This window comes from Lactuca saligna, chromosome 5 (assembly GCF_052625555.1).
Source record: "Lactuca saligna cultivar CGN05327 chromosome 5, ASM5262555v1, whole genome shotgun sequence".
Lineage (NCBI taxonomy): Eukaryota > Viridiplantae > Streptophyta > Magnoliopsida > Asterales > Asteraceae > Lactuca > Lactuca saligna.
Window position 1 is genome coordinate 155,042,621 of NC_136421.1, and position 19,161 is coordinate 155,061,781.

The following is a 19,161-nucleotide window of genomic DNA, read 5'->3' on the forward strand; positions in this document are numbered from 1 at the left end:
TTCGGTTAAATGGGAAACCTTTCACGAAAATGCTTTGATGCTACGTTTAACATGGAATGACTGAGCCTCATTCATGTTGTTATCTTGATTTCGAGAGGGTCGCCTGTCTATATCTTTTTCCTTGACCTAACTCTCATGATCTTCGGCATTAAACCTTCGTATTGTGTCATGCTTTAAAACTCAAAAGTTTTCCTGATGCGAATTACCACACATCCCTCGTTTCTGTGATCATTGAGAAACGGGAAGTTGGTAGCCCTCTCTACTAAATGTTGTCCTGAAGAGTTTCCGGGAATTTCATTCGAACGTCTAAAGTTTAGTTCCACCTCATACTTTTCGAGGTCTTCGTAGAGATTGATTCTACAATCTTCAGGGTTCGGATGCTCGTAGAGCTTGTTAACATCTATCCAGTATATCATGTCTCGAATCCTTAGAAGCTTCTACCCAACGAAACCCTAGTGATTCCTTGAGGAAACCGAAGTCGTCCAGGGTTGGAACTTCCATAAGAAAACCAATTGATAACATAGATTAAGAGAGAGTCAAGGTACGAAACAAGAACACGCCCCGATGGTGAGAATTCACAAGAACGCCCAATAGAGACCCGATTCCACTTGAGAAAGTGAAGATCCGAAGTAACAAATTCATTCGTGTCTCATTTCAAACTCATGATCTATATCTTATTCTTTGAATTTCGGGACGAAATTCCCTCTAACGGGGCGATAATGTAACAACCCGAAATTTGTTCATCGCCAAAACCCGTTCTACCCGAAAAGTCGCCGCTATCAAATTCGTTCCGTTTTCACTTTGGGTTAATTATTTAAAAACTTATATGTTTATTATAAATTAATGAGTGTCTAAATCACTCAGTAACTCATGTAATTAGCCCAAAATATTTATTTCATAAGTTTTAGAAACGTCCCCGCTGGGTGACGGTAACTTAATCGGGTGCGACCAAAAGCCGCGTTTAACGTCGGTATCGGGTAGAATTCTACCACGTACAAGTTTTAAGACCTATATAAACGTGTTTTAGCACCCATTTGAAGATTTTTCCCTCTCTCTCTACTCTCTCTCTAACCTCTCTCCTAAATCCAAGTTTAAGGGTCCAAAACTCAAATTTAAGGCCTCAAATCTCTAAGGTACTTTCCCTAGCTTGTTATGTAACCTTCTTAGCCTTCAAATTCGGGTTCAAAACATGATTTGTGACCACATTCATGAGTTTACGGCCATGGAGCATTCATGGGCCGTAAACACATAATAAGTGGGTTTTTAAGCCCTAAAACCCCTCCTAAGCACTATTGGACTTTAGATATGGCTTAATGGCTTAATGGAATGGACATATAACATTTAAAACAAGAGTTTTGAGGCATTTAAAGGAGTTTACGGCTAAGGCTCATTCTTGGGCCGTAAACTCATATATATGGGGTTTTCATGCCCTTAAACCCCTCCAAATCACAAACAAGGCTTAGATATGACTTGTAGAATATTGGTATTATGATTTGGACACTTGAAACATCAATTTTGGGGAATCATTGTGATTTTACGGCCAAGGCTTGTGCTTGGGCCGTAAACTCCATGAAACATGGTGCAAATCCATTTCTAAGGTGTTAGAAAGCCATCCAAGACCACCAAAATCCTTGGACTAAATCAAAGGACCAACCAAAAATAGTTTAAGGGCCTTAAGCACATCAAAACCCTTTCAGTTAAGAGTTTACGGCCATAGCATTTATTCCTTGGCCGTAAACTCCAAAATGTGTGTTAAAATGTGTCCCAAATTCACTTCAAGGCTTTAAGGGAATTTTAGAAGCTCTTACATGCAAGTTTTTAACCTCCAAACACAAGGATTTACTCTCTATGAGATTTTACGTCCATGAGAGGGGTCTCATTGGCCGTAAACTCCGAAAACCCTTTCAAATCTTCAAACAAATGCATGTAAGGCCTTGAAACAATTTTAGCAATCACATGTGATTAGTTTGGAATCCAAAAACACAAATTTTCATGGGTTTATAGGAGTTTACGGCCATGAGACCATGCTAGGCCGTAAACTCCCTAAAATTTATCATTTTGGTGTTTTAAACTTATTCCAAACCCTTAAACCAACTCTAGAAATTGTCCCCTAAGTGTTTGAAGTCCAAATTGCACCATAAACCACCCATCATGAGTTTACGACCATAAACTCATGGGGAATGGGTGTTTTGGCCGTAAACACCATTTAGAAGTGTACTCTTAAGGAGTAAACTCATTTCCTAAGTCCCTCGCATCATTACATGTCCTTAAACGCCACCCGGGTCCCTCCAAACACTTGTATCGGAGTGTTTTCGCGACTTGAAGCAATTGTCCCTATCCAACAATCAATCTAAGTCCTAATTAGATACAAATGTGTATCTTTACATCATAATTAGGAACCTCGTGTGTTTACAAGCCCCGGATCAACTCTTAGCATCTAAACCGTCACATATCTCATCCGGTGAGTTCATACCCCTACGCCCTTTTCACTGTTTTCAATGTTTTCAGGGGGGGGGGGGGAATACAAGCAAACTATAACTGTTTTCAAATCATAACACTGATATGTTTCAAACAATATCTGACAAACTTATAAACTCTTTTACTCCTTATGTATTATGCTGAGCATAAGGAATGAATTATCAATTACAACTAAATATATTTTAGTTAAGGAAATAAACCAACTAATCAAATTATTATGGGAATAATTTGGGGGTCTTTACTGTTCTTTCTATCATGTATTGATATCTATATAAAGTTATTAGATAAACTATGTCTGATTCAGTTTATCTCCGTATCACTTGAATGTATTGTCAAATAATTTCATTGTATGTATCTATATTCACTGTACTATGTTCATAATCTTCTGTATGTCGATATCGTATGGAAACCCTGTGAATAGTTTAGTACTAGTTTGTGAGATAGTCACTATCCTTTATGGATGATCAGTAAATCCTCCCCAGAAGTGTAACCTGAGTCTCCTGGAGGGAGAGCGCGGAATTTGTGAATAGATCTATTCGGGACTGACAATCCCACACCTTAACTGCTAGCTACAGTTAGGCGGGCACGCCTGGGGTGACAAATTTCTGGATATTGTTTCGCCGTCTGACAAACGTCAAGGAGGTCGCGTTGTCGTATTAGCATGGTTACCCGACTCACAACATGTATTAATCTTAGTTTATTCACAGTTTGGGTTTTAGAATCTATATCTCTTTCGGGATAGTGATCCCATGGTATTATCAAAATATTTTGTATCTAGTCCGGGATAGTGATCCCATGGTTTTATATCTGTAACTTATACGGGATGTTTTTCCCCATGGTTTTGTATCTATATCTTATACAGGATAGTGATCCCATGGTTTTGTATCTATATCTTATACGGGATAGTGATCCCATGGTTTTGTATCTATAACTTGTACGGGATGTTTTTCCCCATGGTCTTTAGTAATATGTATTACGGGATAGTAATCCCATGAATTCAATCTATATTAAGTACGGGATGATAATCCGATGGTCTAAATCTATATCTTGTCCGGGATAGTGACCCCATGGTTTTCAATCTATATTTCCATATATATCAAATTATCTCGAGTCTAGTCCGGGATGGTAGTCCCATGATCCTAAATCTGTACTTTCATACGTGTCAAACTATCTTATATCTCTTTCGGAATAGTGATCCCAAGATTTTCATCATATAGTTTTGTGTATTAAACTATACTTTGTGATATACAACTGATTTTACAATTAGGAAAATATGGGATTTTCCTAGGGTAAAACACAACACTTAATCGAATTTGGTAACAAATGATAGCTAAACCAACATCACATAAGAAAATATGGGATTTTCTTGGATAACAAACCTTTTAGGAAACTAAAGGAAACCGATACATTTCATAAAACAAAACCGCTTATGAACTCACTAGCTTTATGCTGATTTTCAAACCGCTTGTATTCTCAGGTCCACGTTAGACAGGTACCCGATGATCTCTTTTTGGTGAAGACGGAGTGCATGGAAGACTCGCCTCAACTTTTGTTAATATGATGCATATGTATATCTTGTATAACTTTACTTTTGAAACAAATGTAAACTTTCATATATATATGTAATGTAATGGTTGTTTACTGTGATTACTATGTACATTGGATTTGATACTCAACTTGGAGTCAACCCCGGGAACGTTTTTGCCTTTGGTTTTCGGGGTGTGACAACAATGGAACAAATTCTTTCCATTTTGGTACAATACCTCATTCCATGTCGGTCTCAAAACTTCTCCTTTCAAAGTGTTCGATGGTAGAGACCATCAGTGGCGGAGCTAGATGGGGCATTTTCGTGTTGACTTTTGGTTTTATTTCCTTTGTGATAATTGAAGGGCATTTATGTCTTTACATAATCCAATCCGTTATTTGTGTCGTTAGGTGGTAAAGTCGGTTACTAGAAGGTATAAGTAGTTTATGTGAGGCAGTTTCATAGTCAATTACCAATTTGGTTCACTTGAACTCAAATAGGAGAGCCTTTCCTTTTGAAAGACAACTGTAATCATTTAGGCTACATTTAATCTAATTAAAGTAAGCAAATCTTGTTTCTGTGATATGGACGATAACAAGTTACTTACATGCTTTTGGTTTTACTTACGTAATCGTTGTAATATACATATAGCAGATTATATATGAACAAAACTGTAGAACCAAAACAAGTATTATCTAGTTATAGTTATAGTTGGAGCTAAAACATCATGAAGCAAAATTCCAAATCTAACCAAGAAGTCTAGTTACCCTATTACATGAATAGGTAGGTGCTACTTATGGTTTACCAGAAAGCTTGTAACATAATAATCTATACTAAAAGTACATGCCTTTGGTACCCCAACTAAAAACCATTTCCATATACATATATATATATATATATATATATATATATATATATATATATATATATATATATATATATATATATATATATATATATATATATATATATATATATATATCTTCCTGCCAATCTGAAATGAATTTTGGCTTTTCTCCCTTATATTAAAAAAAACTCAACTCTTTTCACATCTGGAGTCATGAGTCTCCTTGCTTCACCTTCATGCAATTCCCACTCTTCCGACCCATCAAACTTCTAGAGCATCAAACAAAAGAATACGTTTTTCATGAGAGGTGCAAAAATCTAAACTAATGAAATTAATTCTTGAAAATGCTATTTATTGGCTCAATTGTTATTTTTCTTCATATACTAGGGTTCATGAAAATTTCTATCTAAACATCATCTGAGATGTGTTATGTGCAAGTCCCTATGTAGAGGGGGCACAACGGGTGCATGAGACATGGTCAAAAGTCAAAACTTATATTTATTAAGACGGGTCATATATGGTGGACATAAAAAAATACCATTGGATAATATGAGAATACCTCTTTAACAATTAACTTGAGAGACTCTACATTGGGATAACATTTGAGAATTTGAATCAGTTCATCCATGGTGAAGGCATCAACTCCTGTGGTTAGTGCTAGAGTCTTCAGATTAGGTAGAACCGAATCACGTGCAACATAAATGCACAATGATAATGATAGTATGTAAGATTAATTGAAGTTATTATTCATGGTAATATATATGTTTGCATGTACACTCAAATCAAATGATAAAAATTTGATGAAAACGAATGATACCTTCACACATCTTCAAGTATCACATTCTTTTCTAAAAACTTAATAACGAATATGAATTACAAGTTTTGAAAGTAAAAACGTAGATTGAGAAATATATACAGACTATCCGCCTAGTAATAGTTCAGCCCTTACCAATGTTATAGATTTTGATCCAAAACATTTCACGCCTTTCTCTATTAAATCGTGCTTCCTACGTTAGGTTAAAAATAAACAACTATGTTGTTTATTACCAGATTACACCAATTTCTCAATAAGTACAAAAGAAACATCATTTAAAATTTTAATGTTCTAATCTTTATTTAATCTACTTGTCTTCACATATTCACTTACATAGAACTGTTGCCAAATGGAACTTCTTGTTGAACACGACTCTTAATGTGGGAAACAACAAAATTTTTATTATGACACTTAAGGAGATTTTACAATTTGTGAGACTACTATACACATTGCTTTCTTTGAGGCTTTCTTGGATATTTAGATGTTGGATTAATTTGGAGCAAATGAGCTCCACACCTATTTATAGGTGTTTCCACCTCCTTATAGGAAGTTTCTAGATCTACATACATTCATGACTATTCTAGAACTGTCTACCATATTCTATATCAATTACAAGCTTTTATACGTTTCTAGAATGTTCTATAATGTCCTAGATAAGTATAGACGTTATTGTGCCTTCCATAGTGTTCTAGAATGTTCCATAACCTTCTAGGGTCTTCCATCTCGTTCTAGGGTATTCTAGAATCTTCTGGCATCTTCTAGACTTCTCCATAGTATTCCATAATGTTCTAGAATCTTCCAGATCATTATAGAACATGCTAACTTCTTCTAGACAATAACATGATTCTATCGGGCTAGTGATGACCTTCAACACTCCCCCTCAACCCTAGCCCCCATTCTTCGTATCATGTTGAGCAGACATCTAAAACATTCACTTTTTCCTTTACTCAGCCCTTTGGTGAATAATTCTGCTATTTGTTTATCAGTCTTGATCTGTCGCATATTGACTTCTTCCTTGAGAACTTTTTCTCTTCCACATGCTTGATTTTTTCTTAGTTGTTGGAGTCCTTGCTTCGTATATTGTTTTCGTAGTTGACAACGACATTCGTGGTTGCATTTTCTTGCAGCATAATATTGTTCCTGACTTTGTTGAACGGTCTTGTGTAGTTTCTTATGCCTCCCTTTGAGAATCTTGTAAGCATGTGAGTTGTCCCTTTTACAAGCCTTGGAAAATTCCCACAATATTAACATGTTATGACGTGATCCCTTATTGATATGCTCATCTCGTTTAGATGTTTCTCTGTTGAGAAATTCTACTTTGCTCTTACGTATTAATGTGTTTTTCTTCTTTTTCGCCTTATCCAGTTTCTCCATCACATGTTCCATTTTTCTTCTAAGATGAGACTTTTTATGGAACTCTGGTGATGTCATGTTATTATTCTCCTTCGGAGCATCCATCTTCGAATGAACGTCTTCCTCCTTCAAGTTTGTCATAAACTTTGTCTCGCTCTTCTTGATACCTTTGCCGAGTTTCATATTTGATAGCATTCGGGATCCAATCATATTTCTCTTCAAGGGTACAATGTGAATTATTGAAACCTTAGTGATACGCATGGTATCATCTCTCTCAAATGACCAGGGTCGTACGTTGTCTAGGAAATCCATTCCCAATACCATAAGATAGTCATCCATATGCACCATTCTCAAGTCTATGGTGCCTTCCCATTCTGCTGTCTTAAGAGGTACTCCATGTGCAACACCAATGATAGGCTTGGATAAAGAGTTGACAACTTTCAACTGGCCTGGATTTTTGGTGTATTTGATGCCTAACTTTTTAGCTTCATCTTTAGCAAGGAAATTATGGGATGCAGCTGTATCTACCAAAGCCTTGGTGTATCCTCCATTTACCCTGGCATCCACGAACATTAGCCTTCCTCTTTTAGTCTTATTCTCTTCTATAGCACATAGTGCCTTAACATCCCATTCATCCTCTACTTCCTTTTTGGAAGTTACGACATTACTTTCCATAGACTTTTTCTTTGACCAACAATCCTTGGACATGTGGCCCCACTTTCCATAGTTGTTGCAGTTGCCTTCGAACCTCATCCCCCGAGAACTCTTATTGTTGATCTTTTGAGATCTCCATGGTTGTGAGGTTCCTGGTTGACTCTTCCCTTTGTCAGCATTTTTGTATCCTTCTTTAGAAGGTGGCTTGAAATTCCTCTGACTTTTACGTGTTTAGAGTGCTTCTTCTTCACTCTTCAACGTGATGCCTCGCATTTGCTTAGCCATAGATTCTTGGCTGGCCAATAAATTCTCAAACTCTACAAGTGATGGCTGAACGGGCCATCGTTGTACAACAGTAACAAAGCTTCTATATTCCGGCCTCAGTCTATGGATAATGATCCTCTTCATTCGAGCTTCTGCAATGACAAATTGCGGATCTAGTTCAGTAATCTCCCGACATATCGATTTGACCTTGTGGAAATATTGAGCAATCATCACGTCACGTTGTGAGATTGATAATAGCTCGTTCTCCAAAAGCTGTAGTCTCATATCGTTCTTCTTTGAGAAAAGCGTCACATACGTGTCCCAAGCTTCTTTCGGGGTGTTCTCATCCCGAATATGCTCCAACATCTCTTCTTCGATTGTGGTCTTCAAGGCAAACATTGCTTTGCCTGCTTTGATTTTCCATTTGCGCAAAGCACCATTAACGTCTTCCTCTGGTGGTGTAGTTTCGCTTCCACCAACGACCTCCCATATATCTTGTCCTTGTAAGTAGGACTTCATACATGTTTCCCACGTTTTCTAGTTGTTGTTGAGTTTCTTGATTCCTCCGACAACTTGGAGATCACCCATCGTGTTGGTAGTACCTCGGTAATACCAAACAAGCTAGTTTCGACACTAAACTTGCAGAGTCACAAACTACTCATGATACAATGAGAATCACTCGTTCTTACTATCAAGAAACCTTTCTCTGATACCATATTGTTGAACACGACTCTTAATGTGGGAAACAACAAGATTTTTATTATGACACTTAAGGAGATTTTACACTTTGTGAGACTACTATACACTTTGCTTTCTTTGAGGCTTTCTTGGATATTTAGATGTTGGATTAATTTGGAGCTAATGAGCTCCACACCTATTTATAGGTGTTTCCACCTCCTTATAGGAAGTTTCTAGATCTACATACATTCATGACTATTCTAGAACTGTCTACCATATTCTATATCAATTACAAGCTTTTATACGTTTCTAGAATGTTCTATAATGTCCTAGATAAGTATAGACGTTATTGTGCCTTCCATAGTGTTCTAGAATGTTCTATAACCTTCTAGGGTCTTCCATCTCGTTCTAGGGTATTCTAGAATCTTCTGGCATCTTCTAGACTTCTCCATAGTATTCCATAATGTTCTAGAATCTTCCAGATCATTGTAGAACATGCTAACTTCTTCTAGACAATAACATGATTCTATTGGGCTAGTGCTGACCTTCAACACTTCTGCATTTTGCCATCAATGTTCTAAAGTTTTAACAAAAGCACCAGTCTTGTCTGATTTGGGTCAACTTTTTCATAAAAAAAAGGTGGTAAAAGACCCTTTGCAAAAATTACGCAAAAAACCTTTTTAACAGGAATGAAGGATTTCGCAAAAATAATCTTAAGCATGTACCTGACTGAATGAGTAAATGTCGATCCACAAATGTTCCACATGATAAATTCCAGGTAACAACACAGATGTAATGTTCCCCATCAATTTAGGCTTAATCTCAGCTTTACTCAAGGAGTCTAAACATTCAAAGAAAAAATTATTTGCTAAAAGACCTCTTAACTCCAAATCCACCAGCTTTGGGCAACAAATCTTAATGCTGTCACACACCAACTCATCGTTTTCATTTTCAATTCTCAGCATTTTTAACTTTGGGCATGAAATATAAAGAAGACCACGTTCGTTCATGAAGCAGGATATCAAACTCAAGCCCTCAAGCAAATGGAAGCTTTCAAAAAAAGCGTTTACCACATCGCTATCTCCCAATAGGTCAACATAGATCAAATCAAGATCTCTAAATGCGGGAAACCCCATAATATTAGTTAACCTTAGACGATGATAGCTCAAATTTAACCCTAATACCTCCAAAGAACAGCAAGTCATAAGACAATGGGGCATCTTGACATGGTCAGTTTCCTCCTCAGGGTAAAACATCAAGTGAAGTTGTCTGACGTTTCTTATAATAGCCATGTGAATCCATTGTCCTATTCTCGGCATAGTGTAGTTATCAAAACAACCTAAATCAAGACAATCCAAATCGACGGATCTGTTTGCTAAAACCCAAAACACAAAGTCTTTGAATTCGTCTTTTTTTAATTTGTCTTCTCTGTGAAATCGGGAAAATAATTCTAGGGAGGGAATTGAAGTCCATAAATACCTCCAACGTCTGGACAAAATACTGTTACGAATTACTTCTTCAGTCGATGAAAGAAGTGAAAGAATCAATAGAAGAATAGAATCCGGCATGTTACTGATCAAATCGACCCCATCTTCACCTTTTGATGCCTTTGGCCGCTCAAATTTCTTCATGCCCTTTTACGGTGATGTGAATAAAAATTTATTTACAGACGCAAATAGATCTCAAATCACACACAACATGGTTTCCAATGATTTCTTTTGGTCGCTTTCAACATACATACATAAAGTGGAACGACGTACCCTATTCGCGCCAAAGGCGTTCTCTTATGACGCCAAAATTGTCAAATGACAATGTGAATAAAAAAATTACACAGCCAACTTTTGTTTTAACAGGGTTGAAGAGTTGTGCATAAAGTATATCACAATGTACCTGACTAAAGGAGTAAAGGTCGATCCACAAATGCTCCACATGATAAATTCCAGGAAACAACACAGATTTGATGTTCCCCGTCAATTTAGGCTCAATCCCTGCTTTATTTAAGGAGTCAAGACATTCAAAGAAAAAATTATTTGCTTTAAGACCTCTTAACTCCAAATCCACCAGTTTTGTGTAGGAAATCTTAACTCCGCCACTCTGGCAATCATCCATAAGGGCCACATTAAGAATGCTAAGCTTCTTGAGCTTTGAGAGCTTGAAATACAAAGAAGATCAAGTTAGCATAGCATGCAGTCTAACAAACCCAGATACTCAAGCGAAGGGCAGCTTTCTAGAAAACCTTTTAGCAAATTGCCATCTCAAAAGTTAACATCCGTCAAATAAAGATCCTACCAATTGTAAAGTCCCACAAACGCGAACCAAACAGTGATCAAACAGAATCAAGTAGCAAAACAGTAAGAATTAGAAGGAATAGAAGCAAAGAGATTCCAACAATGCACGGAATACAAGCAAATAGATTCCAACAATGCACACGTTCTATTTAGCCGTGAACATCAAGTACACTCAGAACACACACATACACGTCTGACACACTTGACACATCTTACACACTATTTATAGGACACAACCAACCGCAAACGGGTTCACGACAGTGAACATTTTACAACCGTGAACACCAGCCACAAACACCTAAAAAATAACCAAAACCCTATCAGACCTAAAAAGATAGATGCGTAGCCCAAACCAACAAATTATGACCTAACAGTTAAGGCCAGGAAACCCCATAATATTAGGCAACTTTAGACCACGATAATTCAAATCCAACATTAATGCCTCCAAGGAACAACAAGTCACAAGACAATGGGGTATCTCGACATCCTTATTCTCCTCCTCTGGGTAAAATGTCAACTGAAGTTTTTTTGACATTTCTTGTAACAGCCATGTAAATCCACCGCCTTACTGTCGACATACTGTAGTGATCATAAAAATCTAAACTAAAACCATACAAATCCACGAATCTGTTTGCTAAAACCCAAAATACAAAGTCTTTGAATTCGTCTTTTTTTAATTTGTCTTCTCGGTGATGTAGGTAATATATGTCTAAGGAAGGAATTGATGTCCACAAATACTTCCATCGTCTGGACAAAATGTTGGTTCGGATTGATTCTTCTGTAAAGTAAAGACAGGAAATAATCAACACAAGAATAGAATCCGACATGTTACTAATGAAATCGACCCCGTCTTCAGATTTTGTTGCCTTTGGTTGTTCAAATTTTTTCATGCCTTTTTGTAGATGTGAATCAAAAATTCTTTAGAGACGCAAACGGATATCAAATCACACACAACACACAACACAGTTTCCAATGATTTCTCTCTTTGGTCGCTCGTATATTCTACATTCATATACATAAAGTGGAACAACGTACTCTTATCGCGCCAAGATTTTAAAGGTTACCCAAGATTTTCACCATTTATTATATATATAAATATAAATTCATGCAAATTTATGCAATCATTTATCAATCTTTTATTAAATTTTGTATTTTAACTTTATATATTATTAATTTACGCATGCATAGTGATAGTGTTCTATATTGAGAAAATAAATTAGTTTATTAACTATATATATATACCATTAAATTTTATATTTAATGGAATAAATATTGTAAATGAACAAAGTACTATCTCAATAGAGCATTTAATATGTAGGCCTAACAAAATTGGAGTTTAGGTTGGAGTCAACCCAAGACCTATTATATATGTGTGAGGCCCGGTGCAAAAAGTATATAGTTCGTAATCTAAAACATGTTTGAAACTGAATCGTTTGTTTTAAAGCTGTTTTAAATCGGTTTATGTATTCTGATAGCGGAAAACGGATTGGGTGAAACCGGTTTTCAAATTTATAAAAAACCAATTTTCATATAATTTTTATTTAAAAAAATATTATTTTTATCAATTATTTATTCAATTTGTTGTTTATACAAGGTTTTATAGGTTACCTAAAGGCCGGTTTACACCTCTTGTATTATCCTTGATGACTTGAGAATACTTTTTTAAAATTTAAAAAGTTGAAAATCACTATTTTGAACCCTCTAAACGGTCTAGGATCCCCAGCAAATACCTTAACTTAAGGTTTGTTAAAATTTTGATTTGATTTTATGATCATACGATTTTAACATCCTACAAGTGATAAACGATTCGATCACAACTCTTTTAGTTTTACTATGCCGATGAGTATTAAAAATTCATCTATTCAACTTGCAACGAGCTTCGCAAGTTACAAGAAGTATTCTAGAGCATCATCATTTTATTAACTCAACTCAAGTTAGGCATAGCATACTTATAATAATATATTTGTGATCTTATATCTTACTGTACATGATCAAAATGATCTTATTTCTAATTAAGATGATTTATTCTTAATATTTACGGTTTGTAAGAACAAAAATTATGGGTAATGCTTAAGAAGTTGAAGTTGATTACATTATCGTGTGAGCAAATTTTAATATGAGTTCATTTGGTAGGATCTTATGATCCCGATCCTATCTTACGATACGATCTAGAAAAAACGTAAAACGACTTTAAGTAAGATCTCGATTTTAACAATCTTACCTTAACTTATATAGCTTAACCATGAGTTTTACCTATTTGTCTGTTTCTAATAAACCATTAAAATTTAGTTAAATTCCGACACCTAAAGTGAGCTCGGTAAAATACAGATTACTAACAAAAACTAGTTTTTTTTCGAACTGATCGTAATCGATTCCTATAGGTTTATGTAACACCTGTACCGGGTATTACTTAATTTATTTAAGATCTAGGGTATTGGTGTATGGACTCGGCGAGTTAGGAGTCCAACTCGTCGAGTAGAGGGCATTTCAAGGACGCGAGATCTACACCCTACTCGACGAGTTGGAAGGCCGACTTGGCGAGTAGGCGTTGTAAAGATAAAACCCTAATTTTAAGGTTTGTTCCCTATATAATCTCCTTAAGATCCTTGATGCTGACCTCCTATCAGCCTCCAAACCCTAAGAACGTCTATGCTAACCCTAATCCCCAATCTCTTCCATTTTGTGAACTAGAGTGACATTGAAGCTTAAGAAGAAAGAGATACTGAGAAGATCCAACAAACCAAGCACCCATCCTTGAGCTTGACCATCTTGTGGATTGTTGTAAGACTTCGAGACTCGTTTTTTATCAAAGAATATGGCTAGATCTTGAGTTTACTCTTCATTTCCTACCCTCTTGTCAATTTCATGCATGTAGTTCATAATTTTTGCAACTTTATGATTCTGCAGGGCAAAATAGTCCCAAGGTGGGCTACATCTGGCCTTTGGTCGAGCAAGTACACCATGCAAGGATTTTTGGGGCATATTTTCCTCTTTTTTGGCCATTTTAACCTAGGGACATGCATTGGACATGCATGTCCATAAAGTCTCCATCTTTGGAGCGTTTTGAGGACTAGGAACTTTTCTGGAAAGGAGGGATTTTAGATCCATAGAGTTTTGGACCACATAGCAAAGCCTCGGAGCTTTCCAACCTTTGATAAGGGCCTTAGAGCATTTGGAATGGTTCTAAAGGGTAAAGTTGGAAACTGTGACAACCCAAAACTTTTCCCGTTATCTTTAACTGATTTCCATTAATAAAATTTGAATTTTGTTGGATTTCTGTCAAAATTCCTTGGTTTGGAAAATTATTATGTTTTTAATTGTTAAAATTTTATACGAGTCGGAACCGAAAATCGCGCGAAAGCCCGAAATTTCTCGAAAAATCAGACATTTTTCGGGCTAAGGGAGTTTAAGGTGGTAAACCTCTTTACGGCCGTAAACACGTTTGCGGTTAGGCCAGGTGGACCCCACCACCGACCATGCCCCCAACCTATATATATGGGACCCCCACCTTCATTTGAACCTTGTTGGCCGAAAACTCTCTCTTTCTCTCTTTAGACTCTTAACCGTAAACTCTGAAAAACACCTCTTTTCTTCCGAAAAACATCAAAAATCATCATTTGTGGTCGATTGGGAGCATCTAGAACACGTTTTCTTCGAAATCAAGCACCATTGTTCTTGAGTTTATGGTCATACACCTTCAAATCTGCCAGGGTCGTAAACCCTTCAAAAAGGAGTTCACGGCCGTAAACTGCCTATTGGTCGTAAACTACTCTTCATGGCCATAAACCCTTGCTCACGGCCGTACACACCTCCTAAGTGGTGAAAAGCCCATTCCCTCGATTCAATCAAGTCTCGGTAACATTCCTTAGCCGAAACAAGTGTTTTCCTAACACTTTATCTAACATAATCGCTAATTTAAATACATATAATTATTTATTTGAAATTAGGATTCCGTTAAGTGCCACATACAACAAGTCGAGGATCTTTGTTTCCAGTTCAACGTTTTCACGCGACAAATTGTGAGTTCAGACCCCTACCCTTTTATGGTTTTTAAACGTTTTTAGGGGGAATACAAGCCAAACACAAAAGATTTTGTGAACTAAAACAAAAAGGATTTCAACAAGATTAAAACTTATGCAATTAAAATAGTCCAACGAGTTTCATAAAATATATAGATATTTTATCCCTTTTTGTATTATGCAGAGCATAAGGGACGCTTTCTAAACGTAATTGCATAGTTTTCAAAACAATTCGCGAACATAACATTTCAGTCAACCTATAATAGGTATAGTTTGGGGAATTCATTACTAGTTTTACCAGTACAAACTACTTACTTGGTCAACCATATAAACTATCACATATTTAGTTTACGATATTTATTATTACGTTCAGATAACAAGAGTAACACTAAATAATTATTTTACGTATAATTATTTATACTCTACCAAGTATACAAACGATTTCAATTATGAGAACACGATACAGAACAACACGTAAACTAGTTAATATAGGATTGTGAGACATCTCTTCATTTGTAACCTTCGGGGTACTGGTAAAATCCTCAACATTTAGTATAGCTAGAGTCTCCTGGAGGGAGAGCATGAGATTTGTGAATAGATCTATTTGGGACTGACAATCCCACACCTAAACAGCTAGCTACAGTTAGGCAGTCATGCCTGGGGTGACAAATATCATACCATACGATGCCTGAAGAAATGTCGCTGAGGTCATCAGTCATAATTAGCATGGTTATGCAAATTCAAAATAGTATAAACTAACCTTTGTTTACAGGATTTCATTCTTCATTAGTTTTATTTTAATTAATAAAACTACCATACATTACACTGGAGGATTCCAATGTACATTTCTCGGTTTTATTTCAATTAATAAAACTACTATACATACTGGTGGTAGCTAGGGTTATCAAACAGAACATACACTACATACTCTTGGTAGCCAGGGTTTTCAAACAGAAAATACACTACAAACTGGTGATAGATAGGGTTTTCAGACAAAACATACTATGATACTAAAGGACCAAGGGACCAAGGGACCTCAGATCTTTCATTCCCATCTTCTGGAGTTGCTTAACTCACAAATGGAGGTCCAAAATCAACCAAAGGGACAAAACTAGAAAACCCAAGCTAGATTTAGAGATTTAAGTGGAAAGCTGCAAGCTTTTTACCTCTAGAAGCTTTGCAAGATGACCAAGATTCCGATTCTTGAAGCAGAAACTCGTCCCAAGCTTGCTTGACCACTTCTTCTTCTTGGGATGAACACTAAAAAGGACTACAATGCACTCTTAAGGCTCAAAAAGCACTCACAAAGGCTATTAGGGCTTCCAAGAACGTTTGAAGGTGAAGAGAGCTGATGAGGGTGAGGTTCAAGTGGGTTAAGGGTATTTAAATAGGTCATAAGTCCGAAATTTAGGGTTTTCACCCTCGGCACGTACGCCCAGCGTACATCCAGCTCCTCCGCGGCCAACCATGCAGAGTACGCTAAGCGTACTAATAAGTAAGCCTAGCGTACTCAAGGAACTATTTATATAAAATTGTAAATTCTTTGAGGTTTTCAAGTCAAAACTGGTTTAGGGTGTTACACTCCGACTAATCATACACATTGTATCCTTTCTTGATTATTTTGATAACAATTTTTATTTTTTTTAAAACCTTTTTATTTCCTTAGTTTGAGACAGGATTGACACGAGTGTTCCTCCAATTCACTCAAACCAAGGCTCTGATACCAACTTGTGTGACAACTGCCAATTCAGGTCATTCTTGGACTCATGCATCTTTATAATAACCATTCATGCACAACATGCCATGACCTAGTAGTATAAATTAGGTCAAAAATCTTGCATAAACTAGGATCCAACTAAGGTCTAGGACTAATATACTTGATACTTACAATTCTAGTAAGTTGCTTAGCTACAATAGGAAATGCCAATACTATAATTAGAATAAAGCTTCAAGCTTTGTTATAATTGAAATAGGGTATAAAACTCTAAAAATAAATTAAAACATTCTAATTATACTTCAACATGTTGTTGAATATCAAACAATATTCCAAAAACCCTAAAGAGCCAAAAATCCAAAGTTATAAATTATAAAGCTTAAAAACTTTATAAAATTTGGCTATAAACTTCCTAATATCAAATTTTATTAATCAAATTATGGATTATACCAATGAACTAGAAATATAAATTACAAGTATTAATCATAAATTATTTGTTGAAAACAAGATTTTTAAATAAATCACATTGCTTAATAAACATTTTATAAAAATGAATGTTTTTATATAAAATATAGGAGGGAAGTTTATAAAGTTTAAAATTTAGGAGAGAGGAGGCCAAAATGCATGCAAAAACCGGCCATCACCTCTCCCCATGCCCTCTCTCTTCCCCAAACACAATCATTAAGCTTAAACCCTTACTCCACCTCTTCCCTCTTCACTCTCTCACTTCACTCTCTTCACACACTTCACTCTCTTCTTCCCTCTCTCTAAACTCACGAAAATCCTCTCATTTCTCTGAAAAATTTCGAGATTGTGAAGCCCTTGAAGTGTTGTTACTTCTCTCAAGGTCAAAACCAAAGTAAACAACAACATCTTCTTCCATAGTTTCATGGTTAAACCTCTTTTTCTTCTTAGTCTTCTCTACTTTTCGGATTCTATGCCTTTCCATGGCTAGAAATCTTTATTCTCCCCTTGTGGTTTGTAGATTCTCACCATAACACAATGCATGTGTTAGAGATGGTGAAAATCCGGGATCAAACCCATGCAAGGAGTGGAAAAAGATGCACATATGATCATGTGACATCAAAACCTAATATTTCATGTTCTTCTCCATTTCTTTTGTGTTCATGCATGAACAAAAGCATTTAAACCATTTCTAGTACATCTTGGATGCTCATTCATTCCATGCATGTGTTAGAAATCGGGCCTTACCAAGGACATGCATGATGTTCTTGTTGAAATACCCTAATAATGCACACAAGCAATCATGCAATCTGCCAGATTACTTTGTTCGACTTTGAACAGTCATAACTCAGTCATTTCTTAACCAAATCATGATATTCTTTTTGTATTGGTTAGTTCCACGAGTTAAATTTCAAACCCAACTGGTCTCACTGTAAAATATTAAATATCCGATTTTTAGCAGATTTTACAAAAAGGTTGCGCATACAGCTCTTTTTCTGTGATCACTATTTTTATCTTGCTTAAACAATGGCCTTAAACCCAACCATAAATCTGAGGAAAAATAACTTAGAAACTTAACATATCTAGTGAATTATGGTTGAAATTTCGTGGCTTAAAACCTCACTGAATGGGCTACACAAATTCATGAACTTCAGCCACATTTACACTTCATGCATTATTGCATGCAACTTTTCTTAAATTGTTTGAAATCATTACCCTCATTTCTCTTCTGAATACATTTTTTTACATTTTTCCTTTTGAAAGCCCTTGCATGCATGAGATAATCTGGAAAATTTCAAGAGCTTTTGTTATTTCTTTGATTTATTAGAATTATTGCTAAAACCAAGGGCATAAATCATATAAAATACTTCCAGAGGTCAATAAATCCTAAATAAATTCATGAATGATCCTTATTGGGAATAATGACCCCTCACCAAATTTCAGCAATTTTTGTTACTGTTTCATATGATTTCTAATTTTCTTTTATTTAGGACATGATAAATTACAAAACCACTTTATAGGATGTGAAAATTGTATCTAACAATTTTCGCATACCTTACCTGTGATGGGTGACTCCAGAAAATAATTTCAAGATTTTCCATCATGTTTTACTATTTTTCCCAATTTTTGGTAATTATAATGGTCTAAAAATGGGAGAAATAGTTCTGATTATCCAAAATTCATGAAAATTTACCAGGATATAATATTAAAGAGTAGGAGGTTACATAAAAATTTTGAATATTTGTCTCTACTGTAAACTATTTTTCTCTTATTTTCTAAAGTTAATTGCACTAAAATACACTTAAATATACATAAATACCCAAAACCAGTTTATACATTATGAAAACCACTTTTGATATTTTTCCCAGGATATTTATACTGTAAATGATGTTACAAAAATTTATGGTGATTTATTTTAACTGTTTAATATTATTTCTTTAATTAATGACTATTTAAAGGAATAAAGCAAGTTAAAATAGAAATACCCACTGAGAAATATCTTTTATATTTTTCTCAGCCTATTTATGTATAATAACAATTAAATAAAAAGTTTGGGTAATTT